Below are 21069 nucleotides of genomic sequence, written 5' to 3' on the forward strand. Positions count from 1 at the left end.
GCCAACTTAGCGACTTAGTCGCTGTATTTAGCAAGTATTCAGACCACTCTGAATACTTGCAGACATTTTCATTTTACTCACTTTTTGTCTCTTCCACAATGTTATTCCTCACTCCTACAGTGTCCATCACAATTACATGCACATGGACAATTATGCAAATTAGGTGCTGACATCATTTAGCAACTTCTAGCAACTTTTAGGACAGCCAATAGCTACTTTCCTTACTGAGGTGTTGGCAACACTGCTAACTTTAAACATCGGCTATCTGAGCAGCTAACTGATCGCTGAAGCTGTACAAAGCCTATCTGTACATAGCCCATTCAATCTATCTAATTTCTATTTGCACATCATCATCTGCTCATCTATCACTCCAGTGTTAATTTGCTATATTGTAAATACTTCGCTACTATGGCCTATTTATTGCCTTACCTCCATTTGCACGCACTGTATATAGACTTTCTTTTTTTTCTTCTATTGTGTTATTGACTGTACGCTTGTTTATTCCATCTGTAACTCTGTGTGACCAGGTCGCAGTTGAATATGAATGTTCCATGCAGAGCTAGGAAAGGGGCAGTCCGGCGATTATTTTGCAGGCTTTGGAGGGCAGTGTGCTGCTGCGTCTGCCACAAGGAAGAGGAGGAAAAATATTAATTATTCATCAGGAGGAAAAAGCCCAACTCTTGCTCACTATAAAAAAAAAATGCATTGTTTTATTCAGGCAAGGTTAAAAGATTAACGTTTCGGCCCTGTCTATGATGATATGCAAGTTCGGTTTGCACAGGAAAAGGGTGACCCAGACTCACCCTGGTTCTTGAGGGTTGAAGACAGTGAAAAATGATCATTATGTAAATTACACTTTTCAATTCTTGAATAAAAATCGTTAATGAACATGAATTTAAATACAATTGACTTGAGGATCAGAGCAGGCAGGCTGACTGGCTAGCCCTGAAGGCCCTCTGCCTCTACCTCTGTGTGGTTCATCTCAACCAAGTGGTTGTGTGGGTTATCTTTCTCTCTGTGGGTGTGAATCACTATGACCTCTCCCTCTACCTGCCATTTGGCTAATCAGAAGCCTTCTGCTCTTTCTTGCTCACATGAACAGGAGGAATGGCCTCTGGGGTAACCTCCTCTATCTAACGCCTCTTCCACCTTCTCTTTCTGTCTGTGTTCGACTGAGGTCACTCGTTCTCTCTCCCTGAGTGTTGGATAGTTCCTCCTCCTCTGTGTCTTTGTGAGTTTGGAGGGAGTTATCCTGTTCCAGCTCCCTCTAACGGTGTGCACCGTAATCTCTTTCGGTGTGTTGAGGGGTTCAGTGGTTTTGGAGGGAGTCTGAAGTTCGATCTCTAGCGATGAGTGTGGGGTCTGTCCCGTGGTGGTGTCCCCCTCCCTCCTAAGGAGGAGCCACTGAGACATGTGATGAGGCCAAGGAGGAATGGGAAAAAATGTCAGTCTCTCGATGTGCAAAACTGATAGAGACATACCCCAAGCGACTTACAGCTGTAATCGCAGCAAAAGGTGGCGCTACAAAGTATTAACTTAAGGGGGCTGAATCATTTTGCACGCCCAATTTTTCAGTTTTTGATTTGTTAAAAAAGTTTGAAATATCCAATAAATGTCGTTCCACTTCATGATTGTGTCCCACTTGTTGTTGATTCTTCACAAAAAAATACAGTTTTAGATCTTTATGTTTGAAGCCTGAAATGTGGCAAAAGGTCGCAAAGTTCAAGGGGGCCACCGTACCTCTTCATCAGTAGACCTCCCAGGAATATCCCCACCGCACCCACAGGCAGGTTCAACTCACCTGGAAAAGTTATACTCACCCGTCTTTAGTGCTACCAGTGTGCTGGAGTTTCATTTCTATTAATGTTCAACAAACCTACAGGGGTTGGGAGAGAACAAAAAAAGTGTATTTAATGCCATTCAACATCAGTACTGACAGGATGGAACATTTCAGAACATTGGAGCATGTCCAGGTTTCTATGGCTTCGTTGAGAAAGGCAGCCCAATTCAGTAATTTTTTTGAGTAATTGCTCTTTTGACCAATCAGATATGCTCTGAAAAAGAGCTGATGCGAAAATATCTAACGTGATAATTTCCCATCATTATTCAACAGGACAATCCTTATCGAACCTGTGTTGCCAAGAGACATCTAACCAACGTTCTGTGGAACGTTTTCTGTGCGAAAACAACAACTTTGCTGCTGACAACAAACTTGTTTGATTTTTGAGACCTGAGAACAATCGACTGGAAAATGCCTGGGTGCTTTTCAAGACTGGCGGAGAGAGTGCGTGGACGTCGGCGTCCTACTGCGTCGACAGGTTGTTCAAATTCATTTGTGGCTTGTTTTTCGTCTTTTTCTGTTTTGCAGGGTTCGTGATCGTCGACAGGTGGACAGCGACTTCAAAGAGGGTATGTGGAGTTTACAACTCTTCTTTTACTACATTTAACAATGTCATTATAATTTGTGTGTATAAATGCTGTGTATTTCAATCATTCAGACTTGGCAAAAATGCTAGTGCTAGAGATGTTGTAGCTAGCTTGCTAGCTAACATTAACTTTAGTAACTGTTGCTAAGCGATCGACTTTTGCTACCTAGCTAGTATTAGCTATCTTGCTACGTTTTATTTCCTTAACAATTGTTTATTTTATATTCCAATGTTCCTCATTTTAGAAACAACTGTCCTGGATGAGGTCCAGTTGGATGTGCCATTGGAATGTGCCAGATGTTCCACAGCTGCCAGTCCTCCTTGATGTCCAGAATGCTGCTATCATCCATTTTCTGAAAGTTTGTGGTTTATGTTTGAAAAATATCCCTGATATTCAAGTTGTCTCTCTTTGACATGAAACAAATCTCTTGTCTGCTTTCTACTTTAGGAGACCACTGGCAATTGGCAGTTGATTCTGATTAGGTTCAGCCCCCTGTACTGTGGGCCTGTTGTGATCAGGGTAAGAAACCCCCCCACACAGTCACATCACTGTTAATGTTTACTGTTTCCAACATGAATGTATTGTAATGTGCAGAACAAGTGGTCATAATGCTGTTATCCCCCATTGACTCTAATGGTTGACATGCTCCATTCCCTCCCTTTCACAGCCTCTACCTTACCACCAAGAGAGTGGAGGACATCGCCCTGCGGCTCGTCGCCCTGAGGCTCGTCTCCCTGCGCCAGGCCTTCACTGCGAGTGAACCCACTTTTCTTTTTCTCTGTGACTTCTTGTTCTGTCTCCTAGAGGAAGATGTCTCACCCTAACTCTGCCCTCTTTCCTAGACCCTGCTTGGTTCCACCCTGAGCAGGAACCATCTGTTTGTGGCGGGAAAGGTCCTCCTGGGCGCTCTGGTTCAGGCCAACCACATGGTAACTCACTAACTCATTCTCTTTCAAGGGAAAGAGAGCATCCCTGGGGGGAAATGTGTTTTGTTCACTAAGATGCTCTTTTCTTTGTCATAGGACGAGGCCAAGTTCATCCACACCTATAACGACTTTGTGGACTACCTGAGTGACCCCTCCAAGCGGAATGACATTGAGAGGGAGCTGGCTGAGGCAAAGGTGAGTTCATTAACTTTTTCAAGTCTCACTGAGTTCTTCCACATGCATGTCTTTTATACATCACAGTAGCTGATCTCTATGAAATCATTCTTGTTTTCTTGTCCTAGATCGATCATGTGAACATGATAGATGTCCTCTTTGAGCTGGTGCTGTTTGGGATGATGACAGCTCAGAAGTCCCTAATGGTGGTAAGTATCATCCCACTGGTACATGTTTTGATCTTTCTCTATTAGCAGTTTCACTTAAATTATTCTTCTCTTCTCTCCTCCTTTGTTTCCTTTAGCACCCTGGTGGGATCGTGGAGCGTCTGTACGCTCTCATGTCCTCCTTCCTGCCCACTGCTGCCAACATGGAGCCAGAGGCTGACAGATACCTGCTGCTGCTCAATGTAAGAGTCAAGAGGTTACTTCCTGTTTACTTCCATATTCATGGTTAACCAGGTCCCAATGCCATTTTAGGGGGAGTATTTCTAATTATCTCTCTCCTCTTGATAAGCTAATAACTCAGAGCCATTTTATATGTGTTGTGTGGTGGTCTCTTCAGGGCGGACTGATGGCTCTGCTAGATGACATGTTTGGCCAGCAGCTGGCCTGGTACTTTAACCCAGAGTCTCTGGTCACTGAGCTCTCCAGCCTCCTGGAGTACCATTTGGAGAACCTCATGGCCAGCATGTAGTCCTACTGCAGGGACCATACTCCTTTCTCCTTCTCTCTCCTCCATACTCCATTCTCCTTCTCTCTCTCTCTTTTGAAGGAATTGAGGACTTGAAGTGCTTTGTTGAACCCTGATTAGTTAACACCCATTAATTTAATGTATTCTCTTGTTTCTCTCCCCACAGGATTCGTGTGACACTTTGCCACCCAACAGGGATCTAGACACCAATGCACTACATTACTTTGCACTGAATTTGACATTTTAAAATAAAATAAGTTGTAGTTCAAAAACATTTGTTTCCGTCTTTTCATCTATTTGATTTTATGACTATTTCCTCTTCCTAATATTAGAATATTACATGAACAATGATGCTTTATTATCTGCATATGGAAATAAAAAACAACATTTAGTTGATTTACAGATACTACAGGCCCACACTTTATATGGTTTTGTACTGTAGTTTGTGATACTGTACTATTTAAAAACATGTAGGACTACATACACTGAGTGCACAATACATTAGGAACATCTTCCTAATATTGAGTTGCACACCCTTTTCCCCTCAGAACAGCCTCATTTCGTCTGGGCATGGACTCTACAAGCTGCCCTAAGCGTTCCACAAGGATGCTGGCCCATGTTGTGTCAAGTTGGCTGGACGTCCTTTGGGTGGTGGACCATTCTTGATACACATGGGAAACGGTTGAACATGAGAAAAACAGCAGTGTTGCAGTTCTTGACACACTTTTCCCGGTGGGCCTGGCACCTACTAACATACCCCGTTCAAAGACAGTAAAATCTTTTCTCTTGCCGAATCACCCTCTGAATGACACACACAATCCATGTCTCAATTCTCTCAAGGTTTTAAAATATTTCTTTAACTCCCCTTCATCTACTCTGACTGAAGTGGATTCAACAAGTGATATCAATAAGGGGTCATAGCTTTCATTTGGTCAGTCTCAAGGAAAGAGCAGGTGTCCTCAATGTTTTGTATTATCAGTGTGTGTAGTAACCTGGTACAGTATAAAGTATACCACTAGAGGGGATAATTGCTTCAGTCTTGAATGTTACTTCTCACTATCCCTACATTAACAGTCTGCCATTGTAGACTCCGGTAACTTCGGTATCTTAGTTTTTTATATTTGCCATTAATGTCTGAACCATTTACCATCTTTCCCACTGAAACCAGTAATGTTAGCATTCATGTGAGTGAGGGTGTAGTAGTGCATACTGACCACTAGTTGGATCATAGTGTGGGTGGTGGAGTTCATGCAGGAACAGAGGGTAGAGGCATTCTCCATCACAGTAGAAGGCAGAGTAACCAGTAGGAGCCAATACCCAGTCCTAATGGAGAGAAATACCATAGAAATCAAATGACAAGATTAGATGAATGACTAGAATAGACTGAGAAATTCATGATAAAGAACATACTCTACAATGCACATCCTACACAAATGCCTTGCTTCCCTAAAAATACTGTCTGTTACAGCAAATAAGGTGGTACAATGTTAGCTCATGATTATCTATTCAGTATAATGAGTAATTAAGAGAGATAGAATCTCACCTTTCAGCCTTGTTCACTGAATCTCACAGATAATTAATGTCTCTTACAAGCCTGACGCCCACCTGACATGGCTGTGATCTGAAAGGGACCAAAAAAGATGTTATGAACCAGGAAAGACTAATGTACATTTTGGATGCATTGGATTTCAAATGAAATGTAAACGCAACTTAAGTAATTTTGTAATTGGGATGACCTATCCCTTTAAACTGTGTATAAAACAAGTTTAACTACAAGACGAAAAACCAGTGTTGTCCTCTTACCTTGTATGTATACTGGGCAAGGGCAGGTCGTATTTGGGCTTCTTCTTATGGGGGTTGGGTTTCAGGGCGCCTGGGGGGCGACAGGGGGCCTGGCTGGCCCTGAAGAAGTTGGTCAGATGAGTACTTGAAGGCTTTTATCTATATTTGGGAATATTGGATGTTGATTTCGGGAGGCTTCGATCATGGAAAAGGGACCAGACCACTTTTTTTGTTAGTTAACCTAAACGAATCACGACCCTCTATAGAATAACAACAGTAACAACAGTTGACTGCTATTTAAGTAATAATTTGACTGTCAAATCCATGTATTGGTGTGTGGCCATTGACTTTTACGGAGAGACCGCCCCAAATTTTCTGTGCCATTTCCTGGGCATTTCATTAACTCCGTGTTCTAAGTTCTGCGCATCCCAGCGCTTGAAAAAAATCAAACCCTAAGATATTGATCTTGAAAGAGTTGCGAAACGAGCTGCAGTGAAGTCAGGCGCAGGAGAGCAGAACTGGGTAATAACCGGAGCAGTTTAATGGAGGAAAAAACCAACAGCACCCAGAACAACAAAATGTGGGTTGAAATAACCCGTCGCAAACCAGTCTGAAGTGCACATACACTTTACAACAAACAATTCCACACACAGACATGGGGGAAACGAGGGTTATATACACGTCAAGCAATGAGGAAATGTAAACCAGGTGTGTGGGAAAACAAGACAAAACAAAACAAATGGAAAATGAAAGATGGAATGGCGATGGCTAGAAGACCGGTGACGTCGACCACCGAACGCAGCCCGAACAAGGAGAAGAACCGACTTCGGCGGAACTCGTGACAGATCTGTTTAAAACAATCAATCTTGTCATTGTGATCTGAGGTTAACATTGTGTAATTCCAGCATTTCACTTACTTGTAAATAAAAATAGTCAAGCATGATCACATTTATTGTAAAATAAATACCGCAGCAGCTGTATTTCTGCTGTTTTGTTCCATAGCTGGTAAATTAAATCGCAAAGTCAAAGAACTACGAATTCTATATAGCCTATCCCGCCTTGTGCTGCAACACTGTCTGGCTGGGGGTTGTGCGCACATGAAGATCTGAGTGAAAGATACATTTTTAAAAGCGCTGCGCACAGGAATGAAATACTTTAAACTAAAGACTACTGGAGGGAGACTTTGTCCTTGTGTTTCTTGGCTATTTACATTTACATTTACATTTTGTTCACAAGCTGTTGTTTAATGTTTGAGTTTCAACTGCTAGGGAAGAGAAGACAAAGCTGCTACTAGTCAGACTGAATCTCACAGGTAGTGGTTGGGAGTCGACTTCGACTTAGCTGCCACTGATTGTCTTTCCTCCCTCTCCTTGTATGTTTATTGTTAGCACCTGTTCGTGAATGATTAGTTGGGCTTTATTAGACAGCCGGCCCGCCTGTTTCTTTGTGCGGGATTAATTATTGTGACCTTCGGTTCTGTAGTAGAGGAACGTGTTTGTTCCTGGTCGTGTATTTCGGTTGTACTATTTTCGTCCCCCGTGTTTGGGGCAGTTTGGTTGGGAGCACCCTGTGTTGTGTTTGTGCATTAAAGAGCACAGCATTGCACTCTCTGTTTCCAGCGTCTGACTCCACACCCACGGCATTGTATTATTGTGTGCAAAACAAGACATGGTGTCAGAATAAAAGGCCTTACAAGATGGATTTTTCTGGAGTTCCTTCAGCTCGAATGGACTGGGAGTCTACAAACTTACCCGATGCATGGCGTAAGTACAAACAGCATGTGGAGCTAAGGTTCACGGGTCCTCTGAAGGACAGAGGAGAAGAGGAAAAACAGGGAGCTAGCGAGTCTTTTGAACAGTTTGTGACAGAGCTGCGTCTGCTTGTGAAAGACTGTGATTATGCAAACAAGGATGAGATGGTCAGGGACCATATTGTAGTTGGAATACACACACCGCGAGTGAGAGAGAAACTTTTGAATGTTGGGTCTGAGGTAACGCTGGACAAAGCTATCGACATAGCCAGATCTCACGAGCTAGCACAGGCTCAGATGAAAACCATTTCGCGCGGGCAGCACGAGCGCATCACGTGAACAAGCAGTGCAGTCAGGCAGACATCAAAGCACACCTCAGGTGCACAGAGAGTGTTTTAGAACAGAGAGAGACATAACTCCAAAACAGAGCGACAGACTCAAAACATGTAGATACAAAGTACATGGCAAACAAGGAAATTGCCCAGCTAAAGGCAAACAGTGTGATAAATGTGGAAAATGGAATCACTTTGCAAAAGTGTGCAGAGCTTACCGTGGAAAAACAGTACTCAGTGAGTGAAGATGAAATGTCAATCAAAGAGTCAAACGCTGCTGAACTGTTTATTGATTCAGTGACACAGAAAAGTCAAATATCAGAGACAGAGCAAGCCTTTGCTGACATTGAGAGAGGAACACAAGGCACAAAGCTAATGTTGAAAACTAGACACTGGTGCACAAGTAAACATTATTCCTCTGAATAAGTACCGCAGCTTGACATCTGAGTACGAGCTACAGCCCACCACGCGCAGACTGACTGGTTATGATGGTGAACAGCTCCCAGTAAAAGGCACATGCACTTTCAAATGCAAATACAAGGAAAGTGACATGATGTTGGACTTTTATGTTGTTGACACTAGAGCACCTGCAGTGCTAGGTCTTAAAGCATGCTTAGACATGGACCTCATCAAGCTAGTTTTATCAGTGACAGCACCAGTAGAGAGACATTTCACTGGAGGAGTTTGCTTATGTTTTTACAGGAATAGGATTATTCCCAGGAGAATGTACCATTCACCTTGACCCAGACGCAACCCCTGTGGTCTACCCACGAGAGATTCCCCTTGCTCTCCGTGCCCGCCTGAAGAAAGAGTTGGAGAGCATGGAGCAATGTGACATAGTCACCAAGGTTACAGAACCGACTGACTGGGTGAACGCGTTAGTGGTGGTGGAGAAACCTCGCATAGGCAAGCTCCGAGTATGTCTCGACCCAAGAGACTTGAACAAGGCTATCAAACGCCCCCGTGATCCTTTACTGTCACTAGATGGCATCACACACAAGCTAGCGGGAGCACACTACTTCAGTGTCATGGACGCTAGATCAGGCTACTGGGCTATCAAGCTCACAGAAGAGTCATCTAAGCTCACAACATTCAACACACCGTTTGGACGCTACAAGTTCCGTCGCCTGCCTTTTGAGATTATCGCAGCCCAAGACGTGTTTCAGCGAAAGATTGACGAAGTGTACGAAGACCTCGACGGAGTTGTGGACGACATCCTTGTCTACGGTCGAACCAAAGAGGAGCACGACCGAAACCTCAGCGCGATGCTGCAAAGGTCCCGCGAGAGAGGAGTCCGGCTCAACACCGAGAAGAACACAGTGGAAGTTACAGAGGTCAGCGTCTGGAATCAAGCCAGATCCACAGAAGATCTTAGCCATAAAAGAAATGGAGCCACCAAAGAACCGTGCAGAGCTGGAAACAGTGCTTGGCATGGTCAACTACTTAGCCAAGTTTACACCCAGCCTCTCCAATGCTAAGGCACCCCTGCATCAACTGCTAAAGCAGTCCAGTGAGTTTCTCTAGGACAAGCAACACGACATTGCTTTCCAGAATGTGAAAGACGTGATCACGAGAGCACCAGGACCAATCTTTGCCTACTACGACCCCGACAAAGAGCTCAGACTCCAAGTGGACACGTCGAAGTATGGACTAGGTGCAGTGCTACTGCAAGAAGGAAAGCCCATCGGCTACGCTTCCAAATCTCTCACAGACTGAAATAAACTACGTTCAAATCGAAAAGGAGCTCTACGCCATTCTGTTCAGATGTAAACATTTCCATCAGTACATACAGTGGGGCAAAAAAGTATTTAGTCAGCCACAAATTGTGCAAGTTCTCCCACTTAAAAAGATGAGAGAAGCCTGTCATTTTTATCACACTTCAACTATGACAGACAAAATTAGAAGAAAAAAAATCCAGAAAATCACATTGTAGGATTTTTTATGAATTTCTGAATAAACAGAGAGCCCGGGACATTTTGTTTTGGCCCGGAATGTGCAAACAAATAGAGGACATTGTTGGTAAATGCGCCATATGTCTTGAACGACGCCCCTCTAACACCAAAGAGCCAATATTACCTCACTGTATCCCAACGAGGACTACATCGTAACAGTGGACTACTACAGCAGATACTTTGAACTCAACAAGCTTCACAGCACCACATCTGCAGCCGTGATACACAAGCTGAAAGCAGCCTTTGCCAGGCATGGCATTGTAGAGACTTTACTATCTGACAATGGGCACTGTTACAAATAAAATGAGTTTGAATCCTTCACAAAAGCATGGGAGTTTACAAGTCACCACAAGCCCATATTACCCTCAAAGTAATGGCCTTGCTGAAAAATCTGTGCAGATTGCTAAATCACTCATGGACAAAGCAAAAGCAGACGAGAGACCCCTACCTCAGTCTTCTTGAATACCGCAACACTCCAGTTGACAACTTCAAATCACCAGCCCAGCTGTTGATGAGCCGCAGACTTCGCTCAATCCTTCCCAGCACCAACCAACAGGAACAGCTAACAGCTAATAGGAAATGCATGGAAAACGTGCACAGAGACAACAACAACAAAAGCGACACTACGACAGGTCAGCTAGACCACTGCCACCACTGATTGACGGAGAGTCAGTTAGAATCCAGGAGCATGGCCTCTGGAAGCCAGTAGTTTTAATCCAGCCAGCTGACACAGAACGTTCATATCACGTCCGCACCGCAGAAGGATCACACTGCAATCGTCGTCACCTACTGAACACAAAAGAACAACACACTGATGAGATGAACCGTTCCCCTGAAAGAGAACGTGATGGACTAAACACACACACACAGCACAACATACACCATACTTACCTGCAACACCACAAGAACTGTTGACTGACAGAAGCATGCTCAGCATCATATCGCACAAGGTCAGGAAGAGAGGTCAAGCCCAGAGCTGTCCTAGACCTGTGAAATGTCAAAGGGTGTAGGCGGATCGCTGCCCTAAAAGAGTTGCAGACTGTAAACTTGTTATTGAAAGTTCACTTGAAATGCTTTGGTATTGTAGTGGTTTGAAATGTTAAGATGTTATTTCTACAGTGAAAGCTGAGTTGCTGAGAATCCCTTGTTTGAAAAGTAACAGTATGTTGGATTATTGTTTGAGTCTGTTGAATCAGTTGGTGTAGTATGCAATATAAATGGTTACCTACCTTGAGATCAAACTACAGAGCATGTATTCAAAAGAAACCCTTAGAATATGTAAACACTTCTTTTGTTTTAAAAGAAGGGGGATGTACTATTCATATGTGTAAACATACGGAATTGTAATTGGACGCATTTTACCGCCATATCATACTGTGCTATGATTGGTTAAGACCACCCAAATGGTTAGGTCATGGCAGATTGATCCTGGTTGGCGATATGTGAACATGCCTGTTATAGCTAACTAATAAAGAGTTACGTTAAGAAATATCCTGTAGTACTGCATTGTATTATTTTGTACGAAGTGTGCAAAACAAAACAATAGGGTATTGAAATTATGTATTGTGCAATTTCTTGGCTTGCAATGTCTCGTGCAAGTTCACTAAAGTAAGGGCTATCAATGAGTATGCTGAGCTATTCAACACGCAACAGACCGAAGAGAAACGCACACTAGCGTTTTTCATAAAGAGAGCAGGCCAGGGAGAGTGAGGATCGGGCAGGCAGAGAGACAGTCAACCGTGCGCATAGGCTATACCAGTGGTTCCCAACTTTTTTGGTTACTGTACCACCAACTGAATTTTGCTCTGCCTGAAGTACCCCCTCATGTGCATTTTACCAGTAGGCCTATGGTCTCATGAGTCTTTTCAAGTAACCCCTGTGGTTAGGCCAAGAACTCTCACCAGGCTCGAATATGACTCTCACATTATTAACTTATGTAGAGTATCTCAACAGCATGGGATGCTATGTGGGAAGGACATCTCCAATAAGAATTCCTATTGTAAACTGTCTAGGGTGATGACAACAGGGTATTAACTTCAGATGAAATTATAGGTTTCTGTTATTGTATCAGGATAGGCTATCCCATACATTCAATTAAATTGAAACAGTAAATGACTCCACCAAGGAAAGATACATAAGGTTCAATATGTGTATTACATTTTCATAGCACAACATTAAAAATAAATAAAGACTATAAACCCCAGTGAGTCGTGCACAACCCATGTCTAAATTATTTCAAGTTTAATAACCCGTTGGAGCTTAAAAAACCGACGACACACAAAGTCCAGAAGCACCTCACGTTGTGATTACTCACTACTTGTAGATATTCCTTCAGCGAAGTATGGCAGTTCCTTGCAGGTTTCCTCACAACATCCACAGCAAGCACCGCTATCAAAGCAGACAGTACTCCTTAGCCGTAACCGATATCCCATGGGAACACGAACTCGTTAAGCTTTCCCAACCAATTATCTCTCGGTGTTACACGATGCTAGGCTAACCTCAAGGCTGTCAAATACCTCCACGATGAGACGGTAGCTTCAGTCTTTACTAAGTCTTAACAAAATTATAACAACTCTCTTATAAAATCGGCATTTCCCTTCATGTCTTAGTAGGTATGGGTTTTGTTCTCGTTTTGTCGTCTTCTTTTATAACTTTCTTCACCAACGGTCCTAATGTAAAACGTATATTTTTTCTCAACGTCTCTTTCCCTCTTTGTTTCCCCCAAGCCTCCCATTAACCAGGTCCACTCTCCCATTGGCCACAGCTTAACAAGCGACCTTATTGGTCAAAACATTAACTTCAAATCAAACTCAACTATTCACTTACACATTAAATAAATATTTATTCAAAAATAAATGCATTAACAACATTACAATTTAGGAGCAATTCAATCACCCTTTAAATATAATACCAATTAATTATAACAAATATACTCAGTACTTGGTTTTAACAAGAATAAACTCAATACCTAGTTCAAAACAAGGGTATTACATGTATAGTGGGGAGAACAAGTATTTGATACACTGCCGATTTTGCAGGTTTTCCTGCTTACAAAGCATGTAGAGGTCTGTACTTTTTATCATAGGTACACTTCAACTTCGAGAGACAAAATCTAAAACAAAAATCCAGAAACTCACATTGTATGATTTTTAAGTAATTCATTCACAAAAATCCAGAAACTCACATTGTATGATTTTTAAGTAATTAATTTTCATTTTATTGCATGACATAAGTATTTGATCACCTACCTACCAGTAAGAATTCCGTCTCTCACAGACCAGTTAGTTTTTCTTTAAGAAGTCCTCCTGTTCTCCACTCATTACCTGTATTGTATGTACTTAACTGCACCTGTTTGAACTCGTTACCTGTATAAAAGACACCTGTCCACACACTCAATCAAACAGACGCCAACCTCTCCACAATGGCCAAGACCAGAGAGCTGTGTAAGGACATCAGGGATAAAATTATAGACCTGCACAAGGCTGGGATGAGCTACAGGACAATAGGCAAGTAGCTTGGTGAGAAGGCAACAACTGTTGGCGCAATTATTAGAAAATGGAAGAAGTTCAAGATGATGGTCAACCATCCTCGGTCTGGGGCTCCATGCAAGATCTCACCGTGTGGGGCATAAATGATCATGAGGAAGGTGAGGGATCAGCCCAGAACTACATAGCAGGACCTGGTCAATGACCTGAAGAGAGCTGGGACCACAGTCTCAAAGAAAACCATTAGTAACACACTACGCCGTCATGGATTAAAATCCTGCAGCGCGCGCAAGGTCCCCCTGCTCAAGCCAGCGCATGTCCAGGCCCGTCTGAAGTTTGCCAATGACCATCTGAATGATCCAGACGAGGAATGGGAGAAGGTCATGTGGTCTGATGAGACAAAAATAGAGCTTTTTGGTCTAAACTCCACTCGCCGTGTTTGGGGGAAGAAGAAGGATGAGTACAACCCCAAGAACACCATCCCAACCGTGAAGTATGGAGGTGGAAACATCATTCTTTGGGGATGCTTTTCTGCAAAGGGGACAGGACGACTGCACCGTATTGAGGGGAGGATGGATGGGGCCATGTATCGCAAGATCTTGGCCAACAACCTCCTTCCCTCAGTAAGAGCATTGAAGATGGGTCGTGGCTGGGTCTTACAGCATGACAACGACCCGAAACACACAGCCAGGGCAACTAAGGAGTGGCTCCGTAAGAAGCATCTCAAGGTCCTGGAGTGGTCTCGCCAGTCTTGAGACCTGAACCCAATAGGAAATCTTTGGAGGGAGCTGAAAGTCCTAATTGCCAAGCGACAGCCCCGAAACCTAAAGGATCTGGAGAAGGTCTGTATGGAGGAGTGGGCCAAAATCCCTACTGCAGTGTGTGCAAACCTGGTCAAGAACTACAGGAAACGTATGATCTCTGTAATTGCAAACACAGGTTTCTGTACCAAATATTAAGTTCTGCTTTTCTGATGTATCAAATAGTTATGTCATGCAATAAAATGCAAATTAATTACTTAAAAATCAAACAATGTGATTTTCCGGGTTTTTGTTTTATATTCCGTCTCTATCAGTTGAAGTGTACCTATGATAAAAAATTACAGACCTCTACATGCTTTGTAAGTAGGAAACACTGCCGATTTTGCAGGTTATCAAATACTAGTTCTCCCCACTGTATCTTGGTTATCTGTAAAATCTATTGGTAGCTAAATCCGGAGAAATGACGGACCATGTAAAAAAACTGTTGGTCGCTTAATCCGGCTAGAAGGACCAAGTAAAAAATGGTTGGCTGGAATGCCCTCACCCGTCTGAGCGGTCAGCTGTGAATGCCTTCACCCACTATATACTTAACTGATTGGTTTGGTTCTGTCTCGTTTTCAATGGAAATATGGGCGGGGTCTGTTAATATTTTTTTGTGTGGGGGACTTCCGGTTAAGCACTTCCGGACAGTAGTTCGCAGCTAGCTAACTCGATAACTTCCCAAACATGGATTCATGCAATATGGGCATTTAATGTTCGGTAAGGGGATGCAACAATTACTGGCAGAAACGGAAGCTGTTCATGGAGCAGGACTGTTTTGTCCACCAAACCTTTTTGAGATTGGAGTGCAGTTGTGCAGCTGTGCACCTTTTGATTTGCACCCACCTCCTATGGATGAGGAGTCTCTTCGGCTTTGTCTAAAAGCATTGAACTTGAAGAAACCACCAAACCGACCCTATGAGTGTTCTTATCACTTGGTGGACAAGAGACCGACTGAAGAGCATCCTTTCCCTGAGAAGTGACTAGCATAGATGCTCCAGTTAGGCTGGACTCATTACATTTTTAACAATGCTTTATTCTGATTAAAAAACTAGTTCATTGCATCCGCCGTGGAGCCCAGTTTCATATTACCATATCCCAGCTTCTTGCCATAGTTTTTAAATAGTACAAAAAAACAGGCCTTATTTTAGAGCATTTTTCACCCTGCCAGCTCCTATTAGTTCTATTGAGCACTGTGGCACCAACTCTCTTTCCGAATGTTCTATGCCCAGCCCAATGTTCTACGTCACAATGCCTGCTTCACTATTGTTGGCAATGAGACATGCCCACGTTGTAACGTAAACAACAAATTGCTTGTGGAACTCTGAAGTCGTACCATTGTTGCCTATAGGGGAAGATATGCAGTTGAAGTCGAAAGTTTACATACACCTTAGCCAAATACATTTAAACTCACAATTCCTTTTCACAATTCCTGAAATTTAATCTTAGTAAAATTCCCTGTTTTAGGTCATTTAGGATCACCACTTTATTTTAAGAATGTGAAATGTCAGAATAATAGTAAAGAGAATGATTTATTTCAGCTTGTATTTCTTTCATCACATTCCCAGTGGGTCAGAAGTTTACATACACTCAATTAGTATTTGGTAGCATTGCCTTTAAATTGTTATACTTGGGTAAAACATTTTGGGTAGCCTTCCACAAGCTTCCCGCAATAAGTAGGGTGAATTTTGGCCCATTCCTCCTGACAGCAAGCAATGCAGGTGTAGAAGCACGGTGGCTAGGAAAAACTCCCTAGAAAGGCCAGAACCTAAGAAGAAACCTAGAGAGGAACCAGGCTATGAGGGGTGGCCAGTCCTCTTCTGGCTGTGCCGAGTGGAGATTATAAAAGAACATGGCCAAGATGTTCAGCACAGCCAGGTGGACTGTGGACAACAAGGAGCGCTCAGTTGCCCGAGAGAGAGAGAAAGAAAGAAAGAAAGAAAGAAAGAAAGAGAGAGAGAGAGAGAGAACGAGAGAATTAGAGAGAGCATACTGGGCGCCAACCCAGGCAGGAAGATCACGTCAGTGACTCAACCCACTCAGGTGACGCACCCCTCCTAGGGACGGCATTTAGTAAGAGCACCATTTTTTTTAAAAACATTTTATTTCACCTTTATTTAACCAGGTAGGCTAGTTGAGAACAAGTTCTCATTTGCAACTGCGACCTGGCCAAGATAAAGCATAGCAGTGTGAGCAGACAACACAGAGTTACACATGGAGTAAACAATTAACAAGATCATGTAAATGATCAGATGGTCATGTACAGGTAGAGATATTGGTGTGCAAAAGAGCAGAAAAGTAAATAAATAAAAACAGTATGGGGATGAGGTAGGTGAAAATGGGTGGGCTATTTACCAATAGACTATGTACAGCTGCAGCGATCGGTTAGCTGCTCAGATAGCTGATGTTTGAAGTTGGTGAGGGAGATAAAAGTCTCCAACTTCAGCGATTTTTGCAATTCGTTCCAGTCACAGGCAGCAGAGTACTGGAACGAAAGGCGGCCAAATGAGGTGTTGGCTTTAGGGATGATCAGTGAGATACACCTGCTGGAGCGCGTGCTATGAATGGGTGTTGCCATCGTGACCAGTGAGCTGAGATAAGGCGGAGCTTTACCTAGCATGGACTTGTAGATGACCTGGAGCCAGTGGGTCTGGCGACGAATATGTAGCGAGGGCCAGCCGACTAGAGCATACAAGTCGCAGTGGTGGGTGGTATAAGGTGCTTTAGTGACAAAACGGATGGCACTGTGATAGACTGCATCCAGTTTGCTGAGTAGAGTGTTGGAAGCCATTTTGTAGATGACATCGCCGAAGTCGAGGATCGGTAGGATAGTCAGTTTTACTAGGGTAAGCTTGGCGACGTGAGTGAAGGAGGCTTTGTTGCGGAATAGAAAGCCGACTCTAGATTTGATTTTCGATTGGAGATGTTTGATATGAGTCTGGAAGGAGAGTCTGCAGTCTAGCCAGACACCTAGGTACTTATAGATGTCCACATATTCTAGGTCCAGGCAGCGATCGGTTGAAAAGCATGCATTTGGTTTTACTAGCGTTTAAGAGCAGTTGGAGGCCACGGAAGGAGTGTTGTATGGCATTGAAGCTTGTTTGGAGGTTAGATAGCACAGTGTCCAATGACGGGCCGAAAGTATATAGAATGGTGTCGTCTGCGTAGAGGTGGATCAGGGAATCGCAAGCAGCAAGAGCAACATCATTGATGTATACAGAGAAAAGAGTCGGCCCGAGAATTGAACCCTGTGGCACCCCCATAGAGACTGCCAGAGGACCGGACAGCATGCCCTCCGATTTGACACACTGAACTCTGTCTGCAAAGTAATTGGTGAACCAGGCAAGGCAGTCATCCGAAAAACCGAGGCTACTGAGTCTGCCGATAAGAATATGGTGATTGACAGAGTCGAAAGCCTTGGCAAGGTCGATGAAGACGGCTGCACAGTACTGTCTTTTATCGATGGCGGTTATGATATTGTTTAGTACCTTGAGTGTGGCTGAGGTGCACCCGTGACCGGCTCGGAAACCAGATTGCACAGCGGAGAAGGTACAGTGGGATTCGAGATGGTCAGTGACCTGTTTGTTGACTTGGCTTTCGAAGACCTTAGATAGGCAGGGCAGGATGGATATAGGTCTGTAACAGTTTGGGTCCAGGGTGTCTCCCCCTTTGAAGAGGGGGATGACTGCGGCAGCTTTCCAATCCTTGGGGATCTCAGACGATATGAAAGAGAGGTTGAACAGGCTGGTAATAGGGGTTGCGACAATGGTGGCGGATAGTTTCAGAAATAGAGGGTCCAGATTGTCAAGCCCAGCTGATTTGTACGGGTCCTGGTTTTGCAGCTCAGTAAGCAAATTGATATAAAACATCCCCACTAAATGTTTTCAAATGCTCACGACTTTCTACAAAATATGCAAAAATGTATATAAAACATGGCTACAAAGTATGAAATGAGCTCACAAATTGTAAAACTTCCACGTACTGTAATATACATCCACTATACTTTTAATTTTGGATTTATGATAATATTGCCTGGAGGTCGGGGCCCACAGGGCAGGTGCCCTGCGTGCCCATTCGGTAATCTGGCCCTGATCATCAAGTTAAACAACAGGTATTGTTGTTACACATCCTCACACTGTATTGGAGGATAAAACTGAGACTGTAGCCAGCTTCCATTTTAGCTCATTTTATTGTCCAAAGAATGAGGTCAGTGGTTGAGGATCTGAGCACCCCCTGAGATGGTGAGTATGGTTTCAGTAGATCACTATTGGGCTTTGCATGTGGTTCATATGGCCTTATAGTGGATTCAGGACTTGGACAAGGAGTCAATGCAGTTTAAAGATGCATTTACATGGGGGTTTAGAGGAGGGTGTCAAATTTCTTAGAATGAGCTAAAATATTGGAGTTTGGGGACTGGAGGGGATAATAGTCAAGTTGGGAAATGTGCAAATATTTAGATACAAATTTATCGTAAAATTGGGGATTATTCAAATATTCCTGTTGAAAAAGAGAAAAGAGAGAAAGATATAATCTTACAGTATATTAAATTCATCCCATTGGGCCAAAACTGGTTGAATAAATGTTATTTGCGGTGAATCAACGTGGAAAACACAATTGTTTTTTTTCCCACCCAACTTTTAACCAACATTTTTGGTGGATTTCACATTTTGGTTGAGTTCCAAATTTAAATCAAAACTAGACATTGATGTCTGTGCCCAGTGGGATTGGATTTCTGTAATCATATCAGCTAATTTGTCACACTTCTTCTAATCATCCAGAGAGAATGTACCATTCTTTGAGGTTAACCTTTGAGATGACCTCCCTCAAGGATTCTTGCTCTTTCCTCGGAGCGAATTTGTCCCACATTTTAGCAAATTCGACATTGGTGGCCACGTTTCTCAAGATATTGCGACCATGATGCCTGTGGACAAAGATATTAATATCATCTTAAACGTGCAACATATCAAATCATTTCTGCTGTCTGTGATTAAAAACTGTACTCAATTGATGGCAACCTGAGAAAAAATATCCCATCAAAATAAGACATACATTAGGTAGGCCCACCACAGGAGGTCGCTAGTTGGCGATGGGAGAAGAACATCCCTGCCGGCCAAACATCCCCACTAAGCATTTGGCAGATTAACTTTCAAACCCACATGGGTGCCTGGACTTGGATTTTCCTATGCCACATTGAACTTATTTGTATTTATAATTTTTCCTTTTTGTTTTCAATTACTATTCCCCTCCAAGAGAACCTGTGGTTGTTTTCGAATACCTAAAATCCGCGATTCAATCCATGACACCCTTTAGCACAGATGCTGTAGACAGCCGACAATGTGGCTTTTAAAGGCAATTTCAATTTGTATTCGTGGTAAACACTGCAGATGTTGACTCAAGACTAAATGACCTTTAAAAGCTGCATTGTCGGCGATCTAGTGCTATAGCGAGCCATGGATTGAATCCCGGCCTTAACTGTTATGTTGAAGCAAGCTACTTTACAGGAGGAACTTCCCACCTGACTTCCTGTGAAGGGTCCACAGCCAGTTTACTGGCAATCAAGAAACGGTCAGTGAGGTCTTTCTTCCCCGATAGGAGACGAGCCGTCCCCATGACCTCAGCCAGTCTCTCCAGGTGCTGAGCAGTACAGCTCCTCACCGCAGCGTTACGGTGGCTGAGGAAGGAAAAACAGAGCACATCAGTTACATGTCATAGAGATACATAAGTTAGGAGATGAATGATAATGGATTGTATTGATGAAGTCTCATCGATGGATCAAAATGTTCGGTAAGACTTTATATTAAGGTCCCTTAATATACCATTTATAAACTGTTTGTAAAGAGTTTACTTACCATTTATTAATCATTATTCCTACATTTGTAAATGTCAATAAGAAATCTATAAATAGTTATTTACACATTTATAAACGCTATTTTAAATGATTTGTTCGTGACTTATCAGATAATTAATAAAGGTGTTTGATCATAGTATGTTCACAATTTGTAAATGATTAATAATGTACTACTAATGTACTATAAACCAGTTATAAAGGAGTTATTGTCAAGGCATTTGTTAATGGTTGATTAATGGTTTGACTCACCATTTATATACATATTTATAAATGTATTTATAAATGTCATGAATGGTGTATTTATTAATGAGTGCATTTATGAATGTGAGTACATGCACTTACTAATACCTCAGTGCCTCACTAATAGCCCCTAATCTTAAGTGTTCACTATATTTACTTTATGAAGGTTTATAAATGACTTGTTACTCCCCAAAGGCTAGCACACATCAGTAGACAGTACCTCTCCACCAATGGCTAAAAATAATCTAAGTAACGCAATGGTTAAATAAGAAGTACACAACACAAGGAAGTATAAGACATAACAAAAAAATGTGATTCCATTCAAATGTGACGTCTAGCGTTGGGGTGAGTTGCTGCCGGAACTGTTGTGGAATAACCTAGCATGCTGATGAAAAAGGCAGTTAAATAAAAACTAGCAGTATTTCAATCTTCTCGATTTCGAGGCTTGGATAATAGGATAATTTGTGGAAGTCTGGATCTACCCCTTAATGAGTGTTACTTGACCCTTCTCCCTCTTTACCGCAGCCCACCGACCAGCAGGGCATTCATGACACGGGTAGGGGTGCAGCTCTGCACCATGTGACCCAGGGCAAAGTTGGCGCCCTGCCGGATGAAGGCGTTGGCCTCGCTGGCTTTGTGGAGCAGCACACGTGCCGTCCC

General features: G+C 42.9%; 1 long non-coding RNA gene across 1 annotated transcript; it reads right to left on the reverse strand.

Moving 5' to 3' along the window:
• Positions 1-1639: 1639 nt before the first annotated feature.
• Positions 1640-12722, reverse strand: LOC118947148. The gene is made up of 5 exons (XR_005041791.1): positions 10485-12722; positions 6024-6161; positions 5764-5841; positions 5435-5543; positions 1640-1876 (listed from the first exon to the last, which is right to left on the reverse strand). It is a non-coding gene; the product is annotated as an uncharacterized LOC118947148 (long non-coding RNA).
• Positions 12723-21069: the final 8347 nt, after the last annotated feature.

Source organism: Oncorhynchus mykiss, unplaced genomic scaffold, assembly GCF_013265735.2.
Source record: "Oncorhynchus mykiss isolate Arlee unplaced genomic scaffold, USDA_OmykA_1.1 un_scaffold_156, whole genome shotgun sequence".
NCBI lineage: Eukaryota > Metazoa > Chordata > Actinopteri > Salmoniformes > Salmonidae > Oncorhynchus > Oncorhynchus mykiss.